This window comes from Microtus ochrogaster, linkage group LG1, assembly GCF_000317375.1.
Source record: "Microtus ochrogaster isolate Prairie Vole_2 linkage group LG1, MicOch1.0, whole genome shotgun sequence".
NCBI lineage: Eukaryota > Metazoa > Chordata > Mammalia > Rodentia > Cricetidae > Microtus > Microtus ochrogaster.
Genome location: NC_022027.1, coordinates 12669594 through 12678835, shown reverse-complemented (window position 1 = coordinate 12678835; position 9242 = coordinate 12669594).

The following is a 9242-nucleotide window of genomic DNA, read 5'->3' as shown; positions in this document are numbered from 1 at the left end:
TTGTCTCATCTATAAAATGGAGCCATAACACTTCAAACCTTTTGGGGTTATTAGGAAAATCTTCTGAGACACTGGCCTTAAGCACTTTCTAGTATAGCTCATTCCTCGGAGGCCTCAGCGAAGGTTTGAACCTGAAATCTTCAAATTTGGGTGGGTATTTAATCCCTAGGAGGATGTGCTAAAATATTAAAGACAGGGATTTTAGTCTACGTTAGGGGCCCCTACGTTTTGTGTTCACTGTTAAATTTTCTATCCGATAATAGTGCACATTGATAGAAAAACACCAAGAATAAAAATCTGTTATCCTTTGGCTTGTGTCAAACATTGTTCCAAGTGCAGATAAGGATGGATCTGTTACAGTTCATCTGCAAAGAACAGAGAGCACCTCAGCTGTCTTCAACAGAAAAGCATCCGGGAAAGGCTGTTTAAACACTTAAAACAAAACAGCTGGACAAGCTCGGCAAGTTCTAAAGTAGGGGGGCGAGACCACCATCAGGAGTGGCTGAGTCTGAGGATGCTCCGCTTAGGTGCCATTTAATCAAGCGAAGTTCATCTTGACCACTGGCTCAGAGCCTTTGGGACCTGGATACGACAGTCTTCTGAAGGCACCCCCACCCCTGTCTCTGCTCATTTCAACAGCGCTGGCAGCATCTGGAAATGGTTCCTTTCCCTCCTGATCCCCGCACATCGCCTATGAGGTTACCTTTGCTCACGAGGCCTCTGTTTATGAACTCAACATGCAGCCATAACAGGAGCAGCTATTTTGAAGTCTTAGTAAGAATCAGAACTGGTGTAGGATCCTTACATGTCAATCACCTTGAAGCCCTAGAAGAGAATTATCTATACTTTCAGCCCTGTGGCCTGACCGTGCCCCTCAGATGCATGCTGAAATCTAATCCTTACGCAGGAAAGAGTGGGTGGTGCTAGGCATGGTGGTCTGAGTTGCATCCCCAAAAACTGCAGGGTAGAAGGAAAGGACCAACCAGCATAGGCTCTCCTCTCTTTGCTCACACTGTGACACGCATGTACACAAACATACAGAATAAATAAACAAACAAACAATAGTTTTTTTTAAGTTTAAAGTAATCCTTTTTTTTTTGATAGTATTAAGAGATGATCTCTGGGCCATGAACAAATCATTGGAGTTCTTCTGCCAAGAACGGAATTAGTGTCTTTCAGAAAGAGGCCTTAGAGATGCCCCATCTATGGAGCAGAACGGGGCTCGCACCAGACAGCAGAACTACCAGCACCTTGGTCTTGTACTCGCTCATCTCCAGACCCAGAAGTGACAAGTCTCTGTTGATTATGAACAGCCTGGTCTAATGTATCTGGTGGCAGTGGCCTGGTCTGAGACATCGACCGAGGAAAGTGAAGCTTGGACTGTGTGCCTCACTGAGGTCACGTGGGAGAAAATGGAAAAACCTGGATTTTAGTCTGAGCTAAATGTTTCCAGTGCCTCGGCTGGTTTGTGGGGCCAGAAAGTCCAGTTCTCTGCCCTCCTTGACCTCTATTGAGCCCACAGCGTAAAGCCTTTGAACCTGCGTCTGCCTCTTTCGGCTTCCCTCCAGTTTATTCCTGCCTTTAACACCTTTTGTTTCGCTCTTCAGCATTTACCTGTAAAATCATTTGAGCTTTGTTCCTCTTCCTTTCCACTCTCTGGCTCTGCAGGTTTGATTCAGTCCAGGATTTTGCTTTTGACTGCTTGTATCCAGTTTCTCTGTTTGTCTCTATGATTTTTCTACCTGTGCCTGCCTCGTGTGGCAACTCCAAACTGAGTTCTATTTCAGAAGAAAAAAAGAGATCTGATTAAGCCTACGTGCCTTCAAGTTTCAGATATTTCACTGACACATTTATGAGGTGCCTTGCATACGCTGGACTGTCCTAGACAAAGGACGCAGCCGCAACCTGGGCAGTCAAGGCACAAATCTTACCGTGTTTGCCCTCTGCGAAGGAATGAACTGCAAACAGACAAACTCTTCAAAACTGGGACGGTTTAAATGATCGTGGTAGTTTTGGTGAGAAGGAAACAGAGAGACAAGGCGGAGGTATCCGTTAGGACCGCTGGGTGGTCAGGGACAGTAATGAACTTCAATGAGGCTGGCCCAGGCTGCTGTAGTCACTAGCATTGTCCTCCTTGCTTTCTGATACTGTGCTAGATGCCATAACCGACAGTAACTTAGGAGAAGAAAGGGTTGCGTTCATGCTACATTTCATACAACATGTCGTCAGCGAGGTGACATGGTGACAATCTGTTGGCAAGGGAAGTCAGGGCAGGAACTCAAGGCAGAGTAATGGAGGAACGCTGCTGGCTTTCCTCCATGGAGATAAGTGGCTCATTCTCTGCCTCACACCTTGGCCCGTGCTTAGCTAGCCTCTGCGTATAGCCCAAGACAACCTAGGAACGATGCTGCCCACAGTGACCTGGGCCCTCCTACATCGATCAATACTCAAGGCAACTCCTCACAGACATGCCCTCAGACCAACCTAATCTAGGCAACTCCGTAATTAAGGCTTTTCCTCCTCAGACAACTCTAAGCTAATGTCAAGATGACAATTAAGCCTAAGACAAGCATCAAATTATATTCACCACTCAGACAATTACTGAACTCATAGACGTGGTTAATGCTTGCACAAACACGTAAAAAGCAAAGGAAATGAAGGCCACGTTGCAGATGGGAGAGGTTTCCTGAGAGCAGTGGTGCAAACAGACCAATCGCATGTGGCGTGGCCCCTGCTCCACTAGGTTTCTTGGGCCCTAGAGATTTCTTTGCAGGTTCCTACCTAGAAAAAAATATGAATCCTTGCAACTGTAAGTTCCATGAACATATTTCTTCCTGTCAGTAATCAGTAGAACTCTGGGCTTGTCATTGCCGAGACTCTGGCATCATACTGAAAACTTTAAAATGATGGTCTCAGTGAGCATTTCCATGTAAAATGCACCTCATTATGCTTTCAGGATGCTGGCTTCTGATTGCAACTCGCATCTGGATTGCTACCTCCTTTCCTTCACATGATATTTTTCTTTCAACTAATTTTTGCTTATTTTAGCTGTGCGATCTCACATCCCACTAAACTCAGGTCATTCATTAAGATAGCAATCATCAAAGCTCATAGCTGAAATTTCCAATTAGATTCCTGCGGAAACAAATTGTTCCTTGATGATAATACAAGTTTGAATTTCAGAGTAGATGACTCTAAAGATGGCTGGCTTAAAAAAAAAACTGTTGGACTATCATAGGTTATTTACAAACAGTTACATTTGTTATGATGTGGCCAAGTTACCCAAACAATTGACTGGGTTTTGTTTTGTATTGCTTTCTTGTTTTATTTTGTTGCATTTTTTTCAGCTTTTCCCAGATGACTCAGCATAGACGAAAACAAGAAATTGTTTGAATTTTAAATGTTCTAGCTTCAGATGTCCATCATCAAGACAAGGTGCTGCCTATCTTAGAAAGAACATTCTCTCTGAGGTGTAGAAACCTTCTTTCTAAATCTGTTTTTTTGATTTTTAACCTTGGTTGTAACCTTTACCCTTTAAAACGAACTCCTGAGTTTTAAATAAAAAATGGAAATACTGAAGAAAGCATAAAACAAATAGATAATCAAGATTTCAATGACTTTATCATTTGATTGGAATTTTCCTTCCTTGTAAGGCCAAGCAAAGGAAACTGTGGAGCTGAGTGGAAAATCAAACTCTTAGAGACCAACCCATTACCTGGTAGCACATCCGGTGATCTCATGAGACCTGGGGAAAGAGTTGAAAGAATGGCCAGTTCTCTCCTCCTGTGCAATTAGGTTTGTTCCAAAGAAGTCATGCCATCCAATGGTCCCTGGGTTTGAAGGATAGGGGACAAGTGTTGGTTTGGAACACCAAGGACTTCTGGACTTGTCAAGTGGTACTCTGTGCTATTGCTGACAGAGACCTAGATACCACTCAGAACACATGGTTCGCACTCTTGTCTTGCTGAGAAATTGGTAGTACACATCATTGTGTTTGTGTCATCCAATGGCACATTCTGTGGCTAGACAGAAAGAATTCAAAGGATAATCTCAAGAATCTAGCCTGGTGGCACTACCTGTAACCCTGATTGTTGGGAAGCTCCGGCAGGAAGGTGATGAGTTCAAAACTAGCATGAGCTACATAGCAAGTTTGAGGCTTGAACTGCAACAGGCAGGTCTGTATCAAAAAGAAAGAAAGGAAGGAAGGAAGGAAGGAAGGAAGGAAGGAAGGAAGGAAGGAAGGAAGGAAAAGAAAAAAGAAAGAAAAGAAAGAAATCTATGATGGCAAACTAATACAGGGACCAATAGCTCTACAGTGCTGTGGTGCAAGGAGAGAAATATTTTATAATACAGTAAAAATCTGTAAAAAATAAAATCTGATAAGTTTTCCAGAATTCAGCTATATACTAATTTCTTGATGTACTGAATATGAATATACTATATTTATACTGGATATAAAAGATTAATGTCAAGAATTAATGATTGATGTAGGAACAAAGGGTAACGATCACATTATGGCAGACAAGCATCTTGACAGGCACTGATAGATACGGTACTGTCTACAACCGCGCCTATACGATTCAGTTACATTAATGCCGCAAAACCACACAGGACCCTTGGTGTATGTCTCAATTATAATACCTTTAAGTAGACTTTCTCAGTCAACTTGATGCTTTGTTGTATTGTCAACTTCTTTGATTCCTAAAACATGTGAGTCTTGTGGCTTTAACTTTAGAATGGTCCAACATTCCTTGTGTCTTAGCTCTTTATCTCTAAAGGGCTCAACCACACAAATGTATGAGATTCCCCCAACTGCTGACATCCTGAGAATCTGAATTTTTGGATAATTTCAAACTGCAGACTAATGAATTCATTTCAGACAACCTAAGAAGTGTCTGCTACAAACCTAGAGAGAGAAAGGAATACCTTGCCAACTAGCAAAAGGACTTCTTGTACTCAAAAGCGATTTCGAGAACATCACAAAAGGACATTTTCAAGTCCCATGCCCAGGCAACCCTCTCCTGCTGCCTGACACAGAGGATTTGAGATTCATCTGTTTAACTTAGGACCTTATTTCTAGAAAAATTACAAATGCCTCTGGAAAGGTCACACATTCAACACTGTCAGTAATTTTTGCCTTTGTTTGAATAATTTCTTTTTCAGTTTGACCCTGTCTTCCATGAAGGATTTGACACTGTTTACTGGGAATGAGTTAAGCAAATGCATTCGTGAGATGAGATCTGATCAAAGCCCTGGGGACTCATAGAAGGAAGGTGCCACCAACAAGGAAAGCTCTCTGTAAAGAGCAAAAGGCTCTAAGAATATTAGCTATCCCTCTAACAACAAGGGAGGCTGGGTAGCCAGAGAGAAACCTTGCACACTTGCCAGTGATTCAGAGACCACTATGGCACCAAGTCCAATCTGTCCTCATTCCCCATAGGGGGCCTAATGTTCCTTGTCTTACTCTTTGGACATGTTATTACAAAGAAATCCATTTGCAGTTTGCTTTTCCCTTGCTTGCGTTGCTTTATTTCCTGAGTGGCATGAAATCCTGCTAGCCATAGCACCATCTGGTCCCTCCTCTCAGTCTCCTGATATTCCCTCTTTCCTGGAAGTGCAAAGATTTTTTATCTTTGCATAAATCGGTATCTATTAGGCGCAGGAAGGGGGAAATGACTTCACATTGCCAGAGCTGATTGGAAGCCGACAGACTATTCTGGGACAATCAGCTGAGTCACGGTCCATTTCTGAATGACACAAGTGTTAGGCAGAGATGAAAGCATCAAGATGTGCAGGTTACAGGGCAACTTTCAGGAGTCCATTTTCAACTTAATGGCTACAGTCTTAAAAAGGAAACCAACTGACCCTCCTTCTCCAAGTAGTTCCTAAGCTAGAGGTTAGACTTCATCACCACCTCCACACCCCATGCTGAGATTTTGTCTGGCTTCACTGCTCAGAGGACTTGTGCCTGCTGTCACAATCGCTGCGGGTTCATATGTACATCTGCAGTGATGTGTCCCGAAAATGCCGTTTCCTTATGGTCATCTTCCTCCTCTGGCTCTGACAGTCTTCCCACCCCTTCTTCTGCAATGATCCCAAAGTCTTTGGAGGAGGAAATATTGTGTATGCGTGTATGTGTCTGTGTGTGTGTGTGTCTGTGTGTTCCATTTAGGGCTAAGTATGCCAGTTTCTTCTGCACATTGACCAATTGTGGGTCTCTGCTTTAATCAACATTTACTTGGGGGGAGGCTTCTCTGATGAGATTTGAGAATTGTGTGTGTGCGTGTGTGTGTGCGTGTGTGTGTGTGTGTGTGTGTGTAGTGTCTTAGTTATTTTTCTATTGCTGTGATAAGATGCCACAACTGAGATGACAAAGCAGCTTATAATAGAAAGCATTTGATTTAGGGTTTCAGTTTCAGAGGGTAAGAGTTGATGACCATCATGATAGGGAGCATGGGGGGAGGGCGGCTAGAGAGATGGCTCAGTGGTTAAGAGCACTGGCTACTCTTCCAGAGGATCTGGGTTCAATTCTCAGCACCTTCATGGGAGCTCACAACTATCTGTAACTCCATTTCCAGGTTATCTGATGCCTTCTGGCCTCCACAGGTTCCAGACACAAGCCACACCAGATATGCTTGCAGGTACTCACATATACACAGGAAATGATAGGGAGCATGGCAGCCTGCGACAGGCATGGAAACTAAAGCAGTAACTATGAGCTAAAATCTTGAGACACAACAGCTAGGCAGAGAGAACTAACTGGAAACAGTGTGAAGTCTTGAAACCATAAAGCTCAAACCCAATGACACACCTCCTCCAACCATGCTACACCTCCTGATCCTTCCCAAACAGTTCTACCAGAAGGGAACCAAGTGTTCAAGCATATGAGCCTAGGGGAGCCTTTCTCATTCACACCATCACAAATGAGGATACTGCTAAGTCATTTGGAGTTAGCTTACTAACATGCTCATTTAGTAAAATAGTGTTAATTCTCCTCTAACGGCCATGGCCTATCTAGGCAAAGGCTGGTGGCTCTGATGATGGTTCTGGGCACGGGTGCTGTCATGTGGAGCATGCCTTAAATCCAGTTAAGTATTGGTGGTTACTGCCATTACATTGGTAACACCATTGCACCGGCTTGCATATTTTGTGAGCTTGTCTTTGCTATGCATAGCAAGGTTCACGGCTGATACCACTGGTGGTTACTTTTCTCTTCTGGTATCATGCAGAGCCCCTTCAAGCACTATAAACGCTAGCCAGTTAAGATGTTATTGTGCTCTGAATTATATTATGCTACAGAGATATCATTTTTAAAAACTGATATTGAAAATTTTCCACAATTTCATGATGCTTCCCCAAACAATGTATGCTTTTACTTAGAAAAATGGCCATATTGATACACTGGTAAAACTAGGCAGTTGAACTTTGTAGGGCTTAGAAAATCTTCATTGATCATGAGATAAGTGGATGTTGTTATGAAAGTTATCACTTAGGAAGAAAAAGTCCCTAGCCAAGAATTTCTGTGGTCCTCACACCTCCGGTTGGATGTAATAGAGTACACTTTTTGGTTTGTTTGTAGGAATGAGGGATTGACATTGGGAAGGTCGAAATTTCCTAGATGAATTCACCCAAGTTTGCAAGACTGATGGGTGGGAATGAAAAACGAGCATCATTACTTGGTGAGCAAAACAAATGGTGCCTTCCCTCCAGCTGGACCTTGGTATCCTGGAGAAGCATTTTCTACAGCTGTGACATAAAATCAAATGCCAACTGGGCTGAAGTTAGAGCCTGCCTTCTCATCGCTACAATGTGAACTGTTAAATTGATATTCAAAATACAAAAACGATGTTAAAGGTTTTCTTTTCATATCTTCCTTTCAAAATATCTATTCTGCACAATCTTAAATTGTGTATTAGAATGATACATGTGAATTATTTACAAAAAACACACTGTGGAGAGTGAATTCTTAAAAATATTTTACTGATAGGAACAAAATGATCATAAAATTTACACACATTGAAAATGTGTATTTTCTTACAATACACATGTAAGCTCATGCCCATTACTCCCTCTCCAACACCTTTGGTTCCCCTAGATACCTCCTGAAATCCATATGCACACACCAGAATTCACGCTTTTTCCTGCAGCTACTCACTGTGATTCCATTTCTCTCCCCTTTGTCGCCAGGTTTATGGATGACATAGTCACTGCTGGGTGATGTATGGCTTGAAGAACTGCACGTGTGGGTTTCATTCCCAATACCATCCCCAGCACACACGTGTGTGCTCAGGCCCTGATCCTAAAACCCACACAGTGTGACTTCATGCCTCCCTCACAAACCTTAATGACAAATCCCAGAGTCTTCCTTGGTCCTTGCTCTTCTTGTCACCAAGCAAAATGATCCTTCCTTCCGGCTACTTTCTACATTGTGGCAGGAAATCCAGCTACCAGCCAGGTGTGGCTTAAGATTCTTGAGTGACAGATGTTTGTTGGGGACAACTTTCATTTCTGTTACTGTGTTTAAAACAAAAACAAAACAAAACAAAGTGAAACCACTCTGATCGAAAGCAACTAGCAGTTGAAAGGGCTTATTTTGTCTTATACTTCCAGGTCATAGTTCATCATTGAGGGAAGTCAAGGCAGAAACCTAAAGGCATAAACCAGAAGACAGAAATCTGAAGGCAGTCCTGCTTTAACTCACAGAGAAAGAAGCATGGCAGAAACCACAGAAGAACTCTGCTTGATGGCTTCATCGAATACTCAAGATCAGCTAGCTAGCTTTCTTATATAACGAAGGACCACTTGCCCAGGGGATGGCATTGCCCACAGTAGACTGAACCTCCTGTACATCAGTTATAGAAATTATTGAAAGATGTGGTTTATTAAGAGGTGTTGTTGATTGGGGCTGTGTCCTTCTGGTACTGGGGATGCTGATCTCTTCTTGTCTTTCATTCTTTGGTCACCAGGAACTCACCAGCTGGCTCCACCATGTGCTTCTTGCCACAAGGCCTGGCTTTGCAGGATCTATAGTGATGGAACCAACTGGCCATAGACTGAAACTTCCAAGGCTGTGAGCAGAAAATAAACCATTTTCCTGATTATTTCCATTTTTTTGAATTTTTATTTATTTATTTTTATTTATTAAAGATTTCTGCCTCCTCCCCGCCACCGCCTCCCATTTCCCTCTCCCTCCCCTAATCAAGTCCCCCTCCCTCATCAGCCCAAAGAGCAATCAGGGTTCC